Source organism: Octopus bimaculoides, chromosome 3, assembly GCF_046866305.1.
Source record: "Octopus bimaculoides isolate indiv1 chromosome 3, ASM4686630v1, whole genome shotgun sequence".
NCBI lineage: Eukaryota > Metazoa > Mollusca > Cephalopoda > Octopoda > Octopodidae > Octopus > Octopus bimaculoides.
The window spans coordinates 2,540,612-2,560,467 of record NC_142930.1 but is presented as its reverse complement, the minus strand read 5'-3'; the positions used below and the strand labels follow the sequence as shown (position 1 = coordinate 2,560,467).

Genomic DNA, 19,856 nt, shown 5'->3' with positions numbered 1-19,856 from the left:
TCTCTATCTCTCCCTCTCTCTATCTCTCCCTCTCTCTATCTCTCCCTCTCTCTATCTCTCGTTCTCTCTCCTTGTTTCTTCACCTGTATATTCTTCACACACACACACACACACACATATTCTCTCCCCCTATCTATCTGTCTATATCTGTATTTATCTACCTATCTATCTATCTATATATATATATATATATATATATATATATATATACATATATATATATATATATATATATATATATATATATATATATATATATATATATATATATATATATATATATACCGGAGTATAAAACTGTCCGATGAACGGGAACGTGAAACTCAGAGTAACGGTTTTTTTGTTATATTTCTGCTGCTTTTAAATAAAGTATATATACATATATATATATATATATATATATATATATATATATGTATATATGTATGTATATATATATTATATATATATATATTCTCTATGTTTGTCCTTCGCTATCAGTGTATTCCCTCGCTCGCACACACACACAAAACACATCTTTCTCTGCCCCAGTCTATCTATCAACATATAATACTCCCTTTCCTCCGCATACACACTTCATCTCCCTCTCTCTCTCTCTCTCTATTTATCTGTCCATCTTTCTATCCCTCTTTCTCCCCCTCATTGTCTCTCTCTCTCTATCTATCTGTATTTTTCTCCCACACACACACACACACACATCCTCATGTGTAGTCACGAACCTCGCCAACACACATAAAACATCCATCAAAACTACTTCTTTCACAATTCTTACCTGTCCCTTACCCTCTCCCAATCACTCATATAAGTACATGTAAATCATTCACACACACACACACACACACACACACACACACACATACACATGCACGCACGCACGCGCACCTTTAACAAAGCGAAAACTTCGTCCGTAACCTTTTTTTTTTTACATATTTTAAGGCGGTGAACCAATAGAATCGCTACCGGACAAAATGCCTGCCAACATTTACTCCGGTTTTACGTTCTGAGTTCAAATTCTGCTGAGACCGACTTTGCCTTTCATCCTTTCGGGGTCGATAAATTAAGTACCAGTTGCATACTGGAGTCGATCTAATCGACTGAACCCTTCCCCAAAAATTTCGGGCCTTGTGCCTAGAGCAGAAAAGATTATTATTATTATTATTATTATTATTATTATTATTATTATTATTATTATTATTATTATTAATAATAATAATAATAATAATAATAATAATAATAATAATAATAATAATAATAATAATAATAAGGCGGTGAGTTGGCAGACTCGTTAGCACGCCGGGCGAAATGCTTAGCGGCATTTCGTTCGTCTTCACGTTCTGAGTTCAAATTCCGCCGAGGTCAACTTTGCTTTTTATCCTTTCGGGGTCGGTAAATTAAGTACCAGTGAAACGCTGGTGTCGATGTAATCAAGTAGTCCCCTCCCCCAAAATTTCAAGCCTCGTACCTTTAGCAGAAAGGATAAGGCGCAGAAGTGGCTGTGTGGTAAGAAGCTTGCTTCCCAACCACATAGTTCTGGGGTCAGTCCCATTGCGTGGCACCGTGGCCAAGTGTTTTCTGCTATAGCCTCGGGCCCGCCAAAACCTTGTGTGTGGATTTGGCTGACGGAAAATGTATGTGTGTGTGTCTGTGTTTGCTCTCCATCATCGCTTGACAACCGATGCTGGTGTGTTTACGCGCCGTAGTCTAGCGTTTCGGCAAAAGAGACCGATAGAATAAGTACTATCTTACAAAGAATAAGTCCAGTGATCGATTTGTTCGACTAAAGGCGGTGCTCCCGCATGGCCGCAGTCAAATGACTGAAACAGGTAAAGGAATAAAAGAATAAGGCGCGGAGCACCCCTTAGCACGCCGGATAAAACGAAATGCTTCGCGGTAGTCCGCGAGGTTGACTTTGCCTTTCATCCTTTCGGGGTCGATGTAATCAACTAGTTCCCCCTGCCCCAAATTTCAGGCCCTCTGCCTTTAGGAGAAAAGATTATTATTAAGATGGCCGAGCGAGCAGAATCGTTTGCGAGAATAAACAAAATACTTCGCGGTATTTCGTCCATCTTTTCGTTCTGAGTTCAAATTCTGCCGAGGTCGACTTTGCTTTCCATCTTTAATGGGGTCCAATAAAATAAGTACCAGTTGTGCACTGGGGATCAGTGTAATCAACTTACCCCCTCCTTCCGAAATTGTTGGCCATGTGCCAAAATTTGAAAGCAGTAGTTGCAGTAGCAGTAGTAGTAGCAGTAACAGCAGCAGCAGCAGCAGCAGCAGTAGTAGTAGTAGTAGTAGTAGTAGTAGTAGTAGCAGCAGCAGTGGCGGTGGTGGTGGTGGTAGTAGTAGTAGTAGTAGTAGTAGTAGTAGTAGTAGTAGTAGTAGTAGTAGTAGTATCTGCAGCCAAACTGATCAATGATATCAATTGTTTAAATCTGATGGAGGCGAAACCAGAACTTAGCGATTGTAGCGCCATCGTTTGTTATCTGTAGAACGCAGGATGTAAATGGCTTTGAAAGATGACTTAAACCGCGCTGCCGTTGTTGTTGTTGTTGTTGCTGTTGAGGTGAGTGGCGTGGCATCCTGGAGAGTAGAGAGCTAAGGAAAGAATAATTGAGAAAAAGGGGGAAAGACGATGAGATAGGAGGAGCAAGGAAAGATAAATCTGTTGCACAGAACCAAGACATAACAAGGGATATGGATGGATGGATGAGGAATTATGATAAACAAAAGTTTACATCATTTGGTCTCTACGTACGTTTCATCGTTGTGGTTGTTTGGAAGTCCTGCTGAGCACTCCACAGACACGTCTACCCTTAACGTAGTTCTCATGGACATTTGACGCGACATAGAATGTGACGTGGCTGGCTCCCCTTTGAATTACTGGTACAACTCATTTTTGCCAGCTGAGTGAATCGGAGCATAGTAAAATAAAGTGTCTTGCTCAAGGATACAACGTGCCCTCGGGAATCGCACTCACGACTTTATGATCTTGAGCCGAACACACTAACCCCAAAGCCATGCGCCCTCACCATGTTTTTTGACAGAGTTGATTAAAATCTTTAGATATATTACGTAGTACAAGGGGTCCTTTATCTTGTGTCTTTTTATTGCTTCAGTCATTGGACTGTGGTCATGCTGGGGCACTACTTTGAACAATTCGCATCCAGTACTTATTCTGAAACTCTGGTGATTATTTTATCAGTCTCTTTTGCCGAACCGACAAGTTACGAGAACGTAAACAAACAAACAAACATAATATATATATATAAACTGCATGGAAACCTGTCGTATATATATATGTGTGTGTGTGTGCGTGTGCGTGTGTGAGTGTACAACTGGTTTTCATGCATGCAGTTTCCAAATTTGCTCTCAAAGTGTTGGTCGGCCTGGGGCTATAGTAAGAGGCACTTGTCCAAGGTACCGCACAGAGGAATTGAACTTGAAACCACGTATATTTGGGTATGTGGTGAGAGTGTGTGTGGGAGGAGAGAGAAAGAGTGTGTGTGTGTGTTTATATATGTGTGCACAGAGAGAGAGAGTAACGAAGAAGAAGAAGGAGAAGGAGGAGAAGAAGACGTAAAGAAGAAGAAGAAGAAGAAGAAGAAGAAGAAGAAGAAGAAGGGAAAGAAAAGAGAGGAAGTAGAAAGAGAAGCAGGAGGAAAATGAAGAGGAGGAGGAGGAGGAGGAGGAAGGGGGTAAAAGAAACGATGGCTGACGATGCAAAGTTTCGGTTGATGTGTTGTTAGTAACGACAGCCATGGATGCTGGTCCCATCAAACAGATATTTAGGTGTCAGCCTAACAATTACCGTCTTCTCAACTAACACGTCACCCCCCCCCACCACCACCATCACCACCACCGCCATTTAACAAAGATCTTCTCGATTTCACGAGGATCGGTGTGTAAGGCTCCAGAGAGCTGTGTGTGTGCGTGTGTGAGGGGGGTGTGATGAAATGTGTATATTTAATGGTTAAATAACGACCAGGTGTGGATAGGTGGATCGAATGCTTAAAAAAAAACCTGTGAATGATTACAAGGCATTGGTTACAAGTAAAAGCTTGTCCCCTTTTCATGAAACCCATTCGACCGTGAAGCCTCCACCCTCATCTTCCACCCACTTCTTTGTTCCAAGTGTTGACCTTTGTGGTTGTTGCTGCTGTTTGTTGATAGCGGGGTGGAGGTTTTGTTTTTGTTTTTTTGTTTTTTGTTGTTTTTTTTTTGTTGTTTTTTCATATTGTTGTAAATATAAACAGAATCGAGGAGTAGAAATATTTGGTGCATGTAAAATAACACTCACCCACGCTCTCGCTCTCTATCTTTTCCTCCATCTTTCTCTCTCTCTCTCTTTTCCTCTTCTTTTCGCTGTATATGCACATATATATACATGCACACACACACACAGTCACACACACACACATGCACACATACACACGTGGTCACAAACACACATTTATATATATATATATATATATATATATATATATATATATATATATATATATGTATATGTTTCTTTATTGGCCACACAGGGCTGAACACAGAGGGGACAAAATACAAAGTAGAGCTTTCCTTTTTGGGAAGAGAAGGAGAAAAAAAAGGAAAGGGGGTATAAATTCGATCAAAAGGGGTCGTTAAAAAAAAAGTCGATCAATAGGGATCGTGTATCACAGAAATGTCATGATGTAAAAAGGGGAAACAGATTAGGTTTATCCGTCGAAAGAAAAGCCTACGGAAAAGACCACTGTAACCTCGGGCAATAATGCAAAATAACGCATTACAGTGACTCTCTTTTTTCCCTTCTTTTTTTTTTTTTCTTGGTTCATAGGATTATGCTCAAGGTGGCTTCGTCAATCACACGTGCCATCCTTGCTACATTCACCCATCTTTTTTTGAAACATTCACTAGACAAAACTTCCCTCTCGACTTTCATCTCCCTCTTCAAGTGATACTTGAAGAAGTTGACGAAAGATGGACCAGAGAGGAAGGTGTTTATCTCTAGACTTTTCAGACGCGTCCACTATAACACATTCTTTCGCCAAAGCCTCAAGTACGATGAAAATGGCTCTTCCTTCCCGTTTCAAGGAAGGAGGGGCGACAATATTCACGGTTGATAAACTGACTCGTCCCACACGCGATAGCTTGTCGTTCGACATAGGCCCGGTAATGGTTGGACACTGCACGAGTGCGTGCAGGTTTCGTCGCTCTGACCGCATCTCGAGCAGGTCGGCCCCGTGTTTCTCTAGCCATGCCTGTAGAGCATATCCCGAACAGGTAGCGCATCTCGATAGCACTGCCAGGCCAGGGATCTCTGGAAGTTGTCCACAGGTCCTGGCCTGAAAGTCGTCTTGAGCAGGCGGGTCAGGTATTCCTCGTCAACGCCCAGCTTCACCCCGAGATCGTCGTCGTTTTTTCGTACTCTGTTTTTACCTCCCTGATAGATCGCTGGCCACTAAACCTTTTTCTATTTTCTCTCCCTATTTATGTGTTCCTTTCTGTCGAAGAGCGTAGGCTCGAAGTGTTAAAGACTTTCTCACTTCCTGAGCATTAAACTAATACATCTGTTTGTTGTTTACACACCCGCCTTCGGCTTTTGTTTTTTGTAAATTCTATATATGCATATATATAGCAAAATCTATTACGTGCTAAATTAATTAACCGGGAGGTTATTCCGAAATTTTACTTTTATTCTTTTATTTCTTTTAGTCATTTGACTGTGGTCATGTTGGAGCACCGCCTTTAGTCGAACAAATCGACCCCCAGGACTCATTCTTTGTAAGCCTGGTACTTATTCTATCGGGTTTCTTTTGCCGAACCACTAAGTTACGGGGACGTAAACACACCAACATCGGTCGTCAAGTGATGGTGGGGGACAAACAGACACCAAGTACGTTTGGCGGGGGGTGGGCCCTGGAATTTTTTCACTTCATTTAAATGGAAGAATTAAATACTGTTCATCTGTACAGTTTCAAAGTTGGTGGCAAGACGCCAATGGGGGTAACTGGTGCAGCTGACAACATATCATTGTGTTTGTCTAGAAACCGTGATGCAGGGCAAACATCTGAAATGATGCTTTATGATCCGGACACACACCAGTTTGATGACACTACGAAGTGAGGAGATCCTTTGGGCCACTGTGGTAATCTCTTGCATTGTCGGTAGTCTTTTTATCTTGTCCTCACCTTGAGATGCAAGAGAGCCGATGACATTCCAATAATGTGTATATGTGCTAAACGTGTGTGTGTGTGTGTGTGGCAAGGAGAAGGAGAGAGTATGTCTGATGCGTATGTAAATCTTTGTCAAATAAAATGACGCTCGCTCAGCATCTGTGACTAGCGAGTAAGACCGGGTGGTACAAACCTCCAATAAAAGGTCAAATCGTTTTGTTATGGTAGTTGGAGTATTTCATAAACCTACGGCAATGAAATACTGACGCTTCTGTAGTTTCAAGCCCACTGAAGATTCAGTATAAACGGAAACAGTCCCGGTTTTCTGACCTTCGTCATGTGACTGCGTTCTTTATTAAAGTGCTATGTAGTTAATCAAGGTCTTCGTTGATTACTGATTTCTGAAACATCTCAGAGCCACACACCGTGGACATTCTCATCACGTCACGTGGGGGTGACGGTTATCACATATCTGCGACAATAAAATACCATCACTTCTGTAGTTTCAGACGGGGGGAGGTTTTAAAATGAGCGGAAGTAGTTAGTTTTCTTCAACCATCACGTGACTGGTGAAATGTAGTGCAATCATCCAATGGTGGATGACGCAGAAGACGTCCCCTTTATGGTAACAATGGGGATGTCACACATTTGCGACATTGAAAGGCTGCCTCTTCCGTAGCATTAGGCCCACGAAATGTGTAGAACAGAAGGAACCATTTGTTATTCTCTGGTCCCCTGCATGGAGGCATCCTATGTGGAAGTGAAGTACGGCTGAAATCAATGTAGTTATTGATTTATTTACTGGTTATTTTATCGATTACCGATGAACGAACAAGAGGATCGTGACGCGTTTCTTCTTTCTTCGACATTTGTTCCTTAATGTCCTCTTTTATTTATTTATTTATTTGGTAGTTGCTGCGTCATCGTTAAAACTGACGGACAAACAATCGTTCATATATGTGTGTACTTTTGCGTGTGTGTGTGTATACGCATATGGATATATATGTATATTTATAGACATACATATATATATATATGTGTGTGTGTGTATATATATATATATATATATATGTATGTATATATATATATATATATTCATACACACATACAGACACACACACACACACACACACACACACACACACACACACACACACACACACACACGAGCGAATGGAAAAACGAAAGAAGGGCACTCAACACATTTTTGTAGGAATCAAAAGTTTGATTCAAATTCTTTATCCATACATGTGTGTGCGCACGTGAGTGTGTATAAGTATATATGTATATGTATATATGTGTGTGTGTGTATACATATATATGTATATATATACACATACACTCAAACACACAGACGCACACACATATTTTCAAGATTCCGACGCCAAGTCTTTTTCAGCGAGCTCTCACTTCAGGGAAAAGGCCGCCAAGTTGCCCCCTGTGAAAATACATGGACCAACTCAAAGCAACACTGAAGACCACTGGAATTGAGCCTAAATCGTTTGAAACACAAGCCTGAGACTGTACCAAGTGGCAGTGTTTCATCACCACTTCAGCATGTCCCTTGGTGGATGACATAGTATGTATCTCAGACTACGAGCAGGAATAGTAGTGGAGCATCAGGGCGATGTGTTGCGAGAATTCTTTGTGGTTTGAATAAAAGCAAAGTTTGAAGGAAATATTAGCCATTTTTCATACTTTCTAGGGGTCAGAAAACAGGAAATATCAGTTGCTACCCAAGGACAAAAATTGTGTTACACAGTATTATTGATTATCGAAATTCAAAATAGAAAGAAATCAATGTATACATGTATGTATGTATGTATGTATGTATGTATGCCACTGGAGAAAGAGCCAGTTTCTAACCTAGATCTAAGGTTCCTTCATTAGAATTTCAACATCATCAACAGGGTATTTTTTGTTTGTATGTATGTATTCATGTATGTATGTATGTATGTATGTATGTGTGTGTGTGTATATATATGTATATATGTATGTGCAGGTTTGTATGTTTTATGTATGTTTCTCATGCATATTAGTTGCATATCTAGACATGCTCATATATATTTAAATGATAAACTTCTGGAAAGTTTTGCAGATCTATACAGTTCCAATGATGGATTGGATCTGTAGTCTTCAAATTAGCTCTTTCCTTTCTGGTTTTGAGAAGCCCTGGTCGTCTCAATCTGTCTTGTGTTTCTGGTTTTATAATTGGTTCCCGTGAAAAGTGGGGTCTGTGCTCTGCAACATTTTATCCACTCAAAACGAATTCAATGACAGGAATTTATTGGACTCTGGGAATATTTGCACAGATTTACTGAGTTTAGGAAGTGGTCTTACTCGGTCACGAGTTGATTTCCCCCATGTATGCATGCATGTATGTATGTAAGTATGTATGTATGTATGCAGAAATATATATAAACAAATATATATATATATATATATATATATATATATATATATATATATATATATATATATATATATATATATATATATATATATATATATATATATATATATATATATATATATATATATATGCGTGTGTGTGTGTGTGTGTGTGTGTGTGTGTGTGTGTATTTATGAATATATGTGTATGCATTTAAGGAAATGCGTGTGTAGGTACATATATGTATGTATGTATGTATGTATGTATGTACGTATGTATGTATATGTGTATATATACATATACTTATATATATATGTAGATATTAATACATGTATATAAATCTAGATAAGGATATAAACATCTTTATATGTATAGATAGATAGATAGATAAGTAGATAGGTAGACAAACAGACAGACAGACAGACAGACAGACAGACAGACAGACAGATAGATAGATAGATAGATAGATAGATAGATAGATAGATAGATAGATAGATAGATAGATAGATAGATAGACAGACAGATATGCATACATATACAAATATATAAATATATATGCATATATAAATATGTAAATATATATATTGTACATGTATATATAAATATGTATGTGCGTGTGTATGTATAAGCAAATAATCATTATAAGAATTAATTCATTAAACGGAGTTTAGTAAATGTCATCAGATAAAGTGAAATGAAGCAGATGTTGATATATTCAAACAGATTTGATAAGGAATCTGTAAATTACGTATGATAAAAAGACATTGGAGACCCAGGGAATAATTCCTTTGGCGGAGAAAGTAAATTTTCATCCGGATAAATATTATACACACACACATACATATATATACATCTATATATTGTACATGTATGTATAAATATGTATATATGCTTATATGTATGCATGTGTGTGTGTATATATATGCATAAATATATATATATATATATATATATATATATATATATATATATATATATATATATATATATATATATATATATATATATATATATATATATATATATACATATATATGGATGTGTGTGCCTTTATAAGTGTATAATGTATATTTAACCGTGCGTGTGTCTTCATGGCATCTGTGAAGACAGCGATGCACAAAGAAGGCACAGTGACTCTTGCAGAGATCGAAATAATCTAATTATCGTGAAATTGAGTGACTGAAGAGGACTAAACGACTGTAACAAGTTATACGTGAGAGACGGGTTGTATTTAAAATATAACAGTTTGTTTTGTACGGGTGTAGTAAGGGTGTACGTATGAATTCTGACTCCATACCAGTAATAATACAGGATAGTGTGGATGTAGTTAATGTTAGGAAATAGTTTAGAGATAACTGATGTAAAGTAGAAGGATATTAGCCGTAAAAACAAAGACGGTGAGCTGGCGGAATCGTAATCACGCCGGTAAGTAGTGCTTACTGGTATTTCGACCGTTTTGACATTCTGAGTTCAAATTCTGCTGAGGTCGACTTTCCCTTTTATCTTTTCGGAGTCGATAAAATATGTAAAAATTTAGCACCGGGACCGAAGCAAACGACTTACTCCCTTCTCCGAAATTGCCGGCCAAAATTTGAAGTCGATATTATTAGATAGAGACAGAATGAAGAAAGGGGTTTATTAGAGACGAAAAATATTGGCTTATAAACATCAGAGTTATTTTGTAGAATGGAAAATGCGTTTATATAAGGATTGAATCTCTATTTCACAGTATTTCACGTTTTGTCGATTGTTAAACGAAATACAAACTATGGCACAGTTTTAAGAGGACAGCAATCGATCGTTATGCTGGTCCTGCCTTGTTTGTTTCCTTTTTTGTTTCTTTTTTTCTTCTTTATTATTATTATTATTTTTTCTGTCCTGGGGCCGTAAGTAAATCGCCGCGTAAATGAAGTGGGATGACATAAAAGAAAGAAGCGAAACCTCGTTGCGGTCACATCACTCCAGGAAGCTGACCACTTGCTTGATGAGGTTTGTCCTAACCTATGAATAAATTACAGTTTTGAATATAGAAAATAAAAAGGAATAAAAAAAAAACATGGAATTAATTATAAATAAAGATTTTGTAACCACCAATATAAAGTTTGTTTTGTTTTTCATACTAAAGTCTCCTGATGTCTAAAAACCAGTATTAAATAATATAACACCACCAACGAAATATAATGAATAATAAATAATTAACGAAACGGAATGGGATGGATTTTTTTTTCTTTCTTTTCTTTGTGTATTTTTTTTATTAATGGAATATATAAAAGATTTGAATAATTTTCAACGACATTGTATGTATTATATAAGAGGCGAGTGAATGCGTTGGTGCTGGAGTTAACAATCTCACTGAGCCAGTCTATAGACTGGCTCGAGATGTCTTTGTAATGATTTCAGTGTGACATTTTACTGGTGTGTGTGTCTCGATAGATGTGTTAATAGACCTATTGTGTTGGATTAGGGTCGAATAGAACACATTAGAATGTAATGAGTTTTATCAATTTGCGGGCTATAAAGAAAGGAAGGCCCCAGGGCGAGGGAGGTGCGCTCCTGTTTCGGGCTCTCAACAGCTACCTCGGCCATGGTGGCAAGCGAGATAACTCTGCGGGAAAAAAAACACTTCATTTCTACAATTTGGTGAGGGAAAGATAAATGTTTTGCAGTTCCAGAAGGAAAAAAAGAAAATGAGAAATGCGCGCCAAAGACAAAGTTTTTAAATGTGCGCTGAAGCAATAAAAGTCCCCAATTTCATTACCCTGGCCTCCTTTATTATTATTATTAAATCTTTTTTTCTATATTCATAAATGTAATTCATTTGGCTTTTAAAAAAAAATAATGCTCACTTCTAATTCAAAATGACGAATTGAAAAGAAAAAGAAAAGAAACGAAGTGGCTGCGAGTCTTACCAGGAACGTTGAAAATGTTGGAAGAAGTCAGTGTTTACTAAGACAGGTTTGAAAGTAAAAAAGTCAAAACGTATCATTTCATTTCTGTTTGGAGACGATTTTAAATCCTTTTCCTTTCTTTCTATATTCAACTTTCTTTAAATCTTTTCTCTCGTTCTTTCGCTTGATTTGCTCTTCGCAGCGCCGGCTGTTAGCACTCACGATCTTCGGAACGATGAGACTGAACGAAAGAAGAAAACAAGAGAGAGAAAGAGAATTGGGGTGTGAGTTGGAATAAACTTATGTTTTCTTTGTGACAAGTAATTGTTAGCAGATGTTGTGGGTTGCATTCGGACTGATATGGTCTGGGGAGGAGACCTCAACGTCCATGCCGAGGAGCCTGGAACTCAGCGTTTCATGTAACCATAGTAATAGAAGCTTTACCATCCGTTTGCTTAAAACTAGAAGCAGTTGGGGCTTCCTCACGAGTCGGGGAGCGGGCTATGCTCTTCACAGTGTCGACAACACGCGAGCCAGCCAAAAGAAAGGCATGGAAAAAGACTATAATTACAACTCAACAAGATTTTTTTGTGTGTGGGGGGGGTGAAAAAAGTTTGAAATATAAAGACGAAAAACAAAAACAATATCAAAATAAAATACAATCTCACAAACACAGACAAAAAAAAACGACGAAAAGGGTGTTTAGAACGCGAATTTCAACAATTGAATCATCATTCTGATTCAATTTCTTCTGTCGCTTTCTTTCTCTCGACTTTTGTCACACAACCTTTCACTATCTCTGTCACCTCCTCACACTCTCACACCCTTTCTTTCACTCTGTTTTTCCCTCTCATTCTTGTATTTCTCTCTCATTTTTATTATTATATTCTATCTCCACCTATCTTTCTTGTTCTTCTTCTTCTTCATATCTCTTCAAATCTTCCACACGTCTCTATTCGTTTTCCTTTTCTACACAACAACAAAAAACATACAAAATTGATATTATTTTTCCCCAAAAAAAGAAAATAATAATAATAATAATAATAATAATAATAACAATAATAGAGGAGTTTATACTTTCTTGTCTGTGCTTGCAGCTAAATCCCTCATCACAAGGATAGTTCACGGAAGGATTAGGGTTCAAAAGTTTCCAGATGGAAAAACCAGCTTTCAAGCCGAGGGATATGTTTTATTATATATATATATATATATATATATATATATATATATATATATATATATATATATATATACATGTATATATGTATGAATTTTTGTATGTATGCATGCATGTATGTAAATAGGTATATAAAAAGAGATAGATATCTGTTAATTTATGTATATATATATATATATATATATATATATATATATATATATATATATATATATACATATGTACATTATGTGTATATACATACAGACATACATATATATATATATATATATATATATATATATATATATATATATATAAATATACATACATATATATATATATATATATATATATATATATATATATATATATATATATATATATATATATATATATATATATATATGTATGTATGTATGTATGTATGTATGTATGTATGTATGTATGTATGTATGTATATAGTGAGAGCTACAAGGTCTGAAGAGCTTAGAAGAAGTAAACAGCAAAAGAAAAGACTTATCAACAGTGTGTCTACCATTTGGCAAAAGAAAAAAAAAATTCTAAACTCACATTATTTTCTGTCCAAATGAACCAACTTTAATGTGACACATTGTTATCGTATGAATAATACATTTGGGGGCCTATGGTTTTATATCAATAAATTAGGAATAAATAAAAGGGACTGCCCTACAGATTGTAACCTCGTTGTTTAACTTTCACTGGCCATCTCTATTTTCAAATCGCTTAGGTAGTCTCTATGCAATATAAAGTTTCCATAATGGACGCTTAATCAAAAACCTTTGTGGGAGGAGAATATTTCGTTATTGTTGTTTTGTTTTCTCTTACTTTATTCTTTATTTTATTTTATTTTATCTCATTTTTTGTTTATTGTTTTCTATTCTCTGAGATGTTTTTTCTCGGTTTTTCTATTTTATTTTACTTTATACCTTTTTGAAATATTTTTCTTTTTTAACTCTTTCCTTTCTTTTCTACATCGCCTCGAATTGGATTTTTTTCTTCTTTTCTTTCTTTTCTGTCGTCTGCTTCAATCATTTGAAAATCTACATCAGCATCATCATAATCATTACCATCACTGTCTTCATTATTATTATTATCATTATTATTATTATTATTACCTCTTTGTTATCCTCATCTTACGTAATCTACAGTTCTGTTGCGTCATAAACATTAAGACGTTTTCCCGTCTTTCTTTCTTATGGTTGTTGCTGTTTTATTAATAGCGGTTTGCTGCTCTCCATTGTTCCTTTATATTTTACTATTTTTATTATTATTGTTATTATGATCGTTGTTGTTGCATATATATATTTATGCAAAATTGATACATCTGTGAAAGGAGTTCCTTGAATACGCCATAAGATTACATAAATGGAACTGTTGATGACAATGTAACGATGTTTGCTGATTAAATCTTCACTTACCAATTGAGCCGTTCTCCTATCTGACAGGTAGACTTCCCTCTCGACAGGAAAAGAAAAAGGAAAAGAGGCAGTAAAAGAAGAAGAAAAAAAGAAAGGAGAATGGTATAAGTTCCCTGTTCAAAGAAAACATGGCCTTCAGCATTAGAAGAGCACCCAGTCGATACCTGTGAACCCGGGGTTCTTTTATAAACAAACTTTAAACGAAGCGGCCAAACCTTTTTAAAAAGCATTTAGTTTTCCAGTTGGTTTATTCTTGTTTCTCAGCATTTAACAGACGGCCCCTACTGTGCAGAATTCATTAACAGAGGACATAGAAGGCTAAATGTTTTGTTTTCTGCAAGGTGTTAATTTGCTTGTAACATGGGACCATGCTGCAACAACAAGCAATAAAGAATAATCGCAACAATGAAATATGGTGGGGTAGGCGTAGGGGGAAGGTCTTTTAGAGTTTGTTAAAGCCTCAGCAGTGTTCTTCAAATGCGTTTCTTAATTGATTCTCATCTTGTAGTAGCAGTTTTTAAGGAAATAATCACTGCCAAACTGGCCTCTATGAGTTACGCAACCATGGAACCAGTATATTGAGAGTGAAGAGGAGGGAGAAGACGAAGCAGTAGAGCGGCCTCCACTGTTTCTTTTGTATAATTAGGCTTAAATTGTTTCTGGTTGCACACACACACACACACACATATATACTTATATTTTATAGATCTGTATATGCATGCATATATAAGTATGTATGTGCATATATATATATATGTATGTATGTCTGTGTGGGGGGGAAGGGTGCGAGAGATGCTTTCTCTTGTATTAAATATTCCTTTTTATATGTTTCCTATATTTGACCACCATTCAGCATCACTATCGTCATCTAGTAACATTATCGCTCGTCGCCCTTGTCGTTAATCTTGTTGCTGTTGCTGCTATTGCTGCTACTACTACTACTACTACTACTACTACTACTACTACTACTACTACTACTACTACTACTACCTTGTTAAGAGTTGGTGGTGATTGGAGTTATTCAACTAAATATAGATACATATATAGAAACACACATAATACATGTGCTTATATCAGGAATACGTCCATAGATAGAGACATATATACATTTAGGTTCGTACTCACATTCATGCCCCGTTCGTGTATATATGTGTGTATGCATGTGTACATGTAAGTCTTTTTATAATTATTTGAATTCTTCTTATACGGAAGAAACGTGTTTCTAACAAAGATACAAAACACCATCTTTGAAATTTAGCTAACAAAAACGATTGAGTGTTACATGTTAAACCTTTAAAAAGCTTTGCATGTTCTCATTGTTCCGCTTACAAAGTGTAATTTCAAGAGGCGTCTTAGCAGTTGGTCACTTACTTTGCCTGAAAGCCCAATTTTTTCCAGACACTTACAATGGTCAATATCTACTTATAATCTGGGCAGGAGTCGCTACCTTTCGAAGTTTTCGATAAAATTTTCGAACTAAATTTTCAGTAAATAATCTGTAAATTTTTCTCTTCTTCATTTTTAAAAGAATATTCAAACGTACAGAAACGGTTGACCTTCATAACTGCATATTTTTTTCTTTCTAGTCCGAAGCAACTGCACCAAGACTGTTGCATTTGCCTTTGGTGGAACACCTGCTGGTGTAGTCTACCAATATTCCGTGAAGCAGTAACAGTATTGTTTTCTATATTAATATCAGGACAGTCCTTCTGAAGGATTGCTTCGGTATGGCTGAAGCAGGTTAGTATCTTCTTGACATTTGGAAGAGGTTACTAATCACAGGTGTAATATCTTCTGCAGAAATATGACATAATGGACGTTTTCTTTCATATTTGGGAAGCTTAATAGCTTCACTATCTACTTTGTTCACCATGTTCGCGGTGATTATATTTTGGTCTTGGAAATGTGGTCTGATGTGGTGGCCATGAGTCTAAGAGAAGCTAGATTTCTTGTCCATGTTTACAGGAAATTTACCAATATTTTCTTGTTTACATAATTGTCTTAATTACAGGCCCTTTTGGGGGGTTCGTAGGTCGAACGATTCTGAAATGTTTTAGAACACCATTGGGGAACATATACCGATTCTCTATTTAGAATAATCACTTCGAAGACAACCATTCAGTTCTCAGTTAGGATATCCAGGATCCTTAATCAAGTTTTGTAAGGTTTTCGATAACAGAAACTAGAACAGCAGACACCTTTACTGTATGCAATGACCCCAGCAACCTCGAGGGACGAATGGTATTGAACTCATTTCTATTATCAATCAACATTGTTACGAACTTTCTAAGGGGTTTTTATTGGTTTTTGTTGAATGTTATTTCTTTTTTTTATTCTTTTTATTTTTTTTATTTCAAATACTAACAAGCTTTATTTAATACATCACCACACTTCCGTCTTCCCACCTGTTTTCTCATCAGCCAACACCTTGTTGGATTTGCAATAGTTTGAGAGGAATCCTTTGATACAACATGTTTAGATAAACAATGTGACTCTAGTTTTCTGCCAAATCGGTGTTTTCAATTTTTGTGGCTACAAGATTCGTCTGTATTCTGACAAACCAGCATATTATGATAACACTGGTCAACAAGTGTTTTTCATCAAGCATATGTCAAGGTGGACTTAGTGTAGTTTTTAATACTGATTTCAAATACACAATTAGTTTTTTGACATCACGTACGGTTTTCAAGATGAGGAAATTTTTTGGTTTTAGCTCATGCATTATATAGAAATTCCAATTAATGACGAGTATGCATGTATTTCATTTACATTATGGAAACATACCTTTAAAATAAACTACATTATTCATTGCTGCATAGTTCAGATGCAATATTTCATCATCTTAAATTGACCAATCAAGTTTTGTCTGATGAAATAGATATTTCAACATTTCAAATTGTCCAGTCATAATTGGTCTGATGAAATATTTCATCAACTCAAATTCAATATAAATATAACCGTCTGTATCGATTTCCTTACTTGTTTTAGAGTGTTGACAATGTCAAGACAGTGTAGAAATCGTCCTGATGTGTTTTGTTGTGTCTGTGGACAATTTATTGTGAAAGCTCAAAAACGTACAATAACACCAGAGATCAAGAAGACTTATAAGCAATACTATGACTGTCCTCTTGGAGATCAGGACAAGTTATGGGCATCTGCTCAGCTTGCTCAAATGGCTTACATGACTGGTTCAATAATAATAATAAGTCCATGCCTTTTGCCATTCCAATGATATGGAGAGAGCCGAGAGACCATTTTAATGACTGTTATTTTTGCAAAGTAAATGTCACAGGGTTTTCTATGAAGAATAAACGAAATTGTGTATCCCAGTTTGGATTCTGCAATGAGACCTGTGCCTCTCAATGGAAGACTGCCAATTCCAGTTCCACCAGATGATGGCGTTGAAACATCAGATGATGATGATGCTGGATATCACGATAGTGCTGCTGAAGAAGATTACATGGCTGATGACGATAGCTTTAAACCTCAGAAGTTTTCCCAAGCTGAACTGAATGACCCTGTCAGAGACCTTTCCCTCTCAAAAGACAAAGCAAAACTGTTGGCATCAAGACTGAAGGAGAAGTATCTGCTAGAGCACGGTGTTTGTGTAACTTATTTTCGGCCGAGAAATGTGGGTCTACAAACCTCTTTTTCTGTTGAAGGCCTGCTTTGCTTTTACAGTAACATCGATGAACTTTTCGAATGTTTATCGATGAACTTTTCGAATGTTTTTCACAAAATCATGATCTTGCAGAGTGGCATTTATTTATTGACTCTTCAAAACGAAGTTTAAAAGCTGTACTACTCCGTAATGGTAATTCGAAGCCCTCCATTCCTATTGCACTCTCCGTTCATCTTCATGAAACATATGAGAATATGGAACTTTTACTTCATACCATTGCCTATGAAAGATACTCATGGAAAATATGTGGAGATTTAAAAGCCATTGGAATGTCAATGGGATTGCAGAGAGGTCTCACAAAATACTGTTGATTCTTGTGTCTGTGGGATAGTTGGGCAACTGACAGACATTATTCGGAATCAAATTGGCAGACAAGAACATCATACAAGTCAGGACTGTCTAGCGTCAACAATACACCTCTTGTAGATCCATATTCTGTCCTCTTGCCTCCTTTGCACATAAAGCTTGAACTGATGAAACAGTTTGTAAAGACACCAGGGAAGAGAAATGCCAGAGGGTTTGAGTTTATTGTAGAAAAGTTTCCCAAAATCACACAGGCAAAGTTGAAAGAGGGTATCTTTGTCGGACCCCAAATTAGAGAAGTACTCAAAGAGGTCAACTTCAAGACAACACTGGATGAACTGGAACTGCCTGCCTGGAATGCTTTCAATTGGATCTGCGAGAATTTCTTGGGAAACAAGAAGGCAATGGACTACAAGGATGGCATCAAGAACCTTCTGAAATGTTACTCAGCAATGGGTTGTCACTTGTCACTGAAAGTTCACTTCTTGGACTCCTATCCGGATTTATTCGCAGATAACCTTGGAGCAGTATCTGATGACCACGGTGAAAGATTTCACCAGGACATTAGTGCTATGCAGAAACGGTACCAAGGCTTCTGGAATGGCAGTATGCTGGTTGACTACTGCTGGACACCTTACCGTGATCAACGAGATCAGGAACATGGTAGAGGATCCAAATCACAAAGTTGTTCTAGCTTTGATTTTTTTTTGTCTGTCCCATTTGTTGTGTATTCACTCTTCCTAGAATGATAGGGATGAGTCTTAACTCACTAAACTCCTTTACTTTCTAAAAATAATATGTCCTTATTTATGACATTAATGATTTCATAGATACAAATATGTAAATATTCGCATGTATCTACTGAAAAACTGATACGTGCTGCATACAACTGGAGTGAAAGTTTGAAACCAGCATGAAAAATGCTGGTTTGCATTCACAATGAGTATAATACATTTAATCTTGTTGACTAGTGTAATCAGACCTCCTGTAGTTCTACATATATACATGTGTATGTGCGTCCATACATATATCTATCTATATACATACATACATACATACATACATATATATATATATATATATATATATATATATATATATATATATATATATATATATATATATATATATACATATATAAAATCAAAATAAGCAACAGGATATCCAGAGGTGAAGCAGTATCCTGTTACTAATTTTGATTTTATTCACCTTACTTTGAAGTTGTACGGATAATTCCGCACTAATTTTGGGTGCTTCAACTTAAGTACCTAATTCAACTGAATCTCAATTATTTTGCTTTATATATATATATATATATATATATCAGTGACATTCACTTGAACGGGAAATAAATATAAAGTCTATTTCTAGTCCCTCTCTTCATTATGTAGCCTCCCCAGGGCTTTTGGTGAAAGAATCTCCGTCCATTTTAAACATCCTTTTCTTTTTGCATGCGATGTAGTAACTGGTGTATAATAAACTTATTCAGCTGACGTAGGCTGTTGATATTTTCTTCTAGTTTTTCTTTACCTACTTCAGACTAAATGGATGAGTTGCTTCATTACCTCATCAACTGTTCATGTCCCCTGGGTATTATTTCACGGTGATGACAACCGTAGACAATCACGTGTCGATGGGCTTTATCAAATGGTCTTTATTTTTCTTAATGATAGATTAGAGAAATAAGAGGAAAATTATTTTCAAAGTGAGTTACAAACAGTTTCTAAGTTGCATGTACTCTATAAACAGTCATTTCTATCGGATTAGATTCAGACGTAGACGAGAGACGGGGATTCGGCTGCAGTTTGTTCACATTTTTATTGCTTTCT

At 36.4% G+C, this 19,856-nt stretch overlaps 1 long non-coding RNA gene across 3 annotated transcripts; it reads right to left on the bottom strand.

Moving 5' to 3' along the window:
* Positions 1-1,713: 1,713 nt before the first annotated feature.
* Positions 1,714-13,946, bottom strand: LOC149136428 (uncharacterized). Of its 3 annotated transcripts, none has more exons than XR_016240966.1 (4): positions 13,551-13,946; positions 12,343-12,413; positions 11,466-11,685; positions 1,714-2,595 (listed from the first exon to the last, which is right to left on the bottom strand). It is a non-coding gene; the product is annotated as an uncharacterized LOC149136428 (long non-coding RNA). The 3 variants fall into 3 exon arrangements; XR_016240964.1 differs by lacking the exon at positions 13,551-13,946 and adding an exon at positions 13,174-13,543 and having other exon boundaries at positions 1,715-2,595; XR_016240965.1 differs by lacking the exons at positions 1,714-2,595; positions 13,551-13,946 and adding exons at positions 10,201-10,557; positions 13,174-13,543.
* Between the last annotated feature and the right edge of the window lie 5,910 nt (positions 13,947-19,856).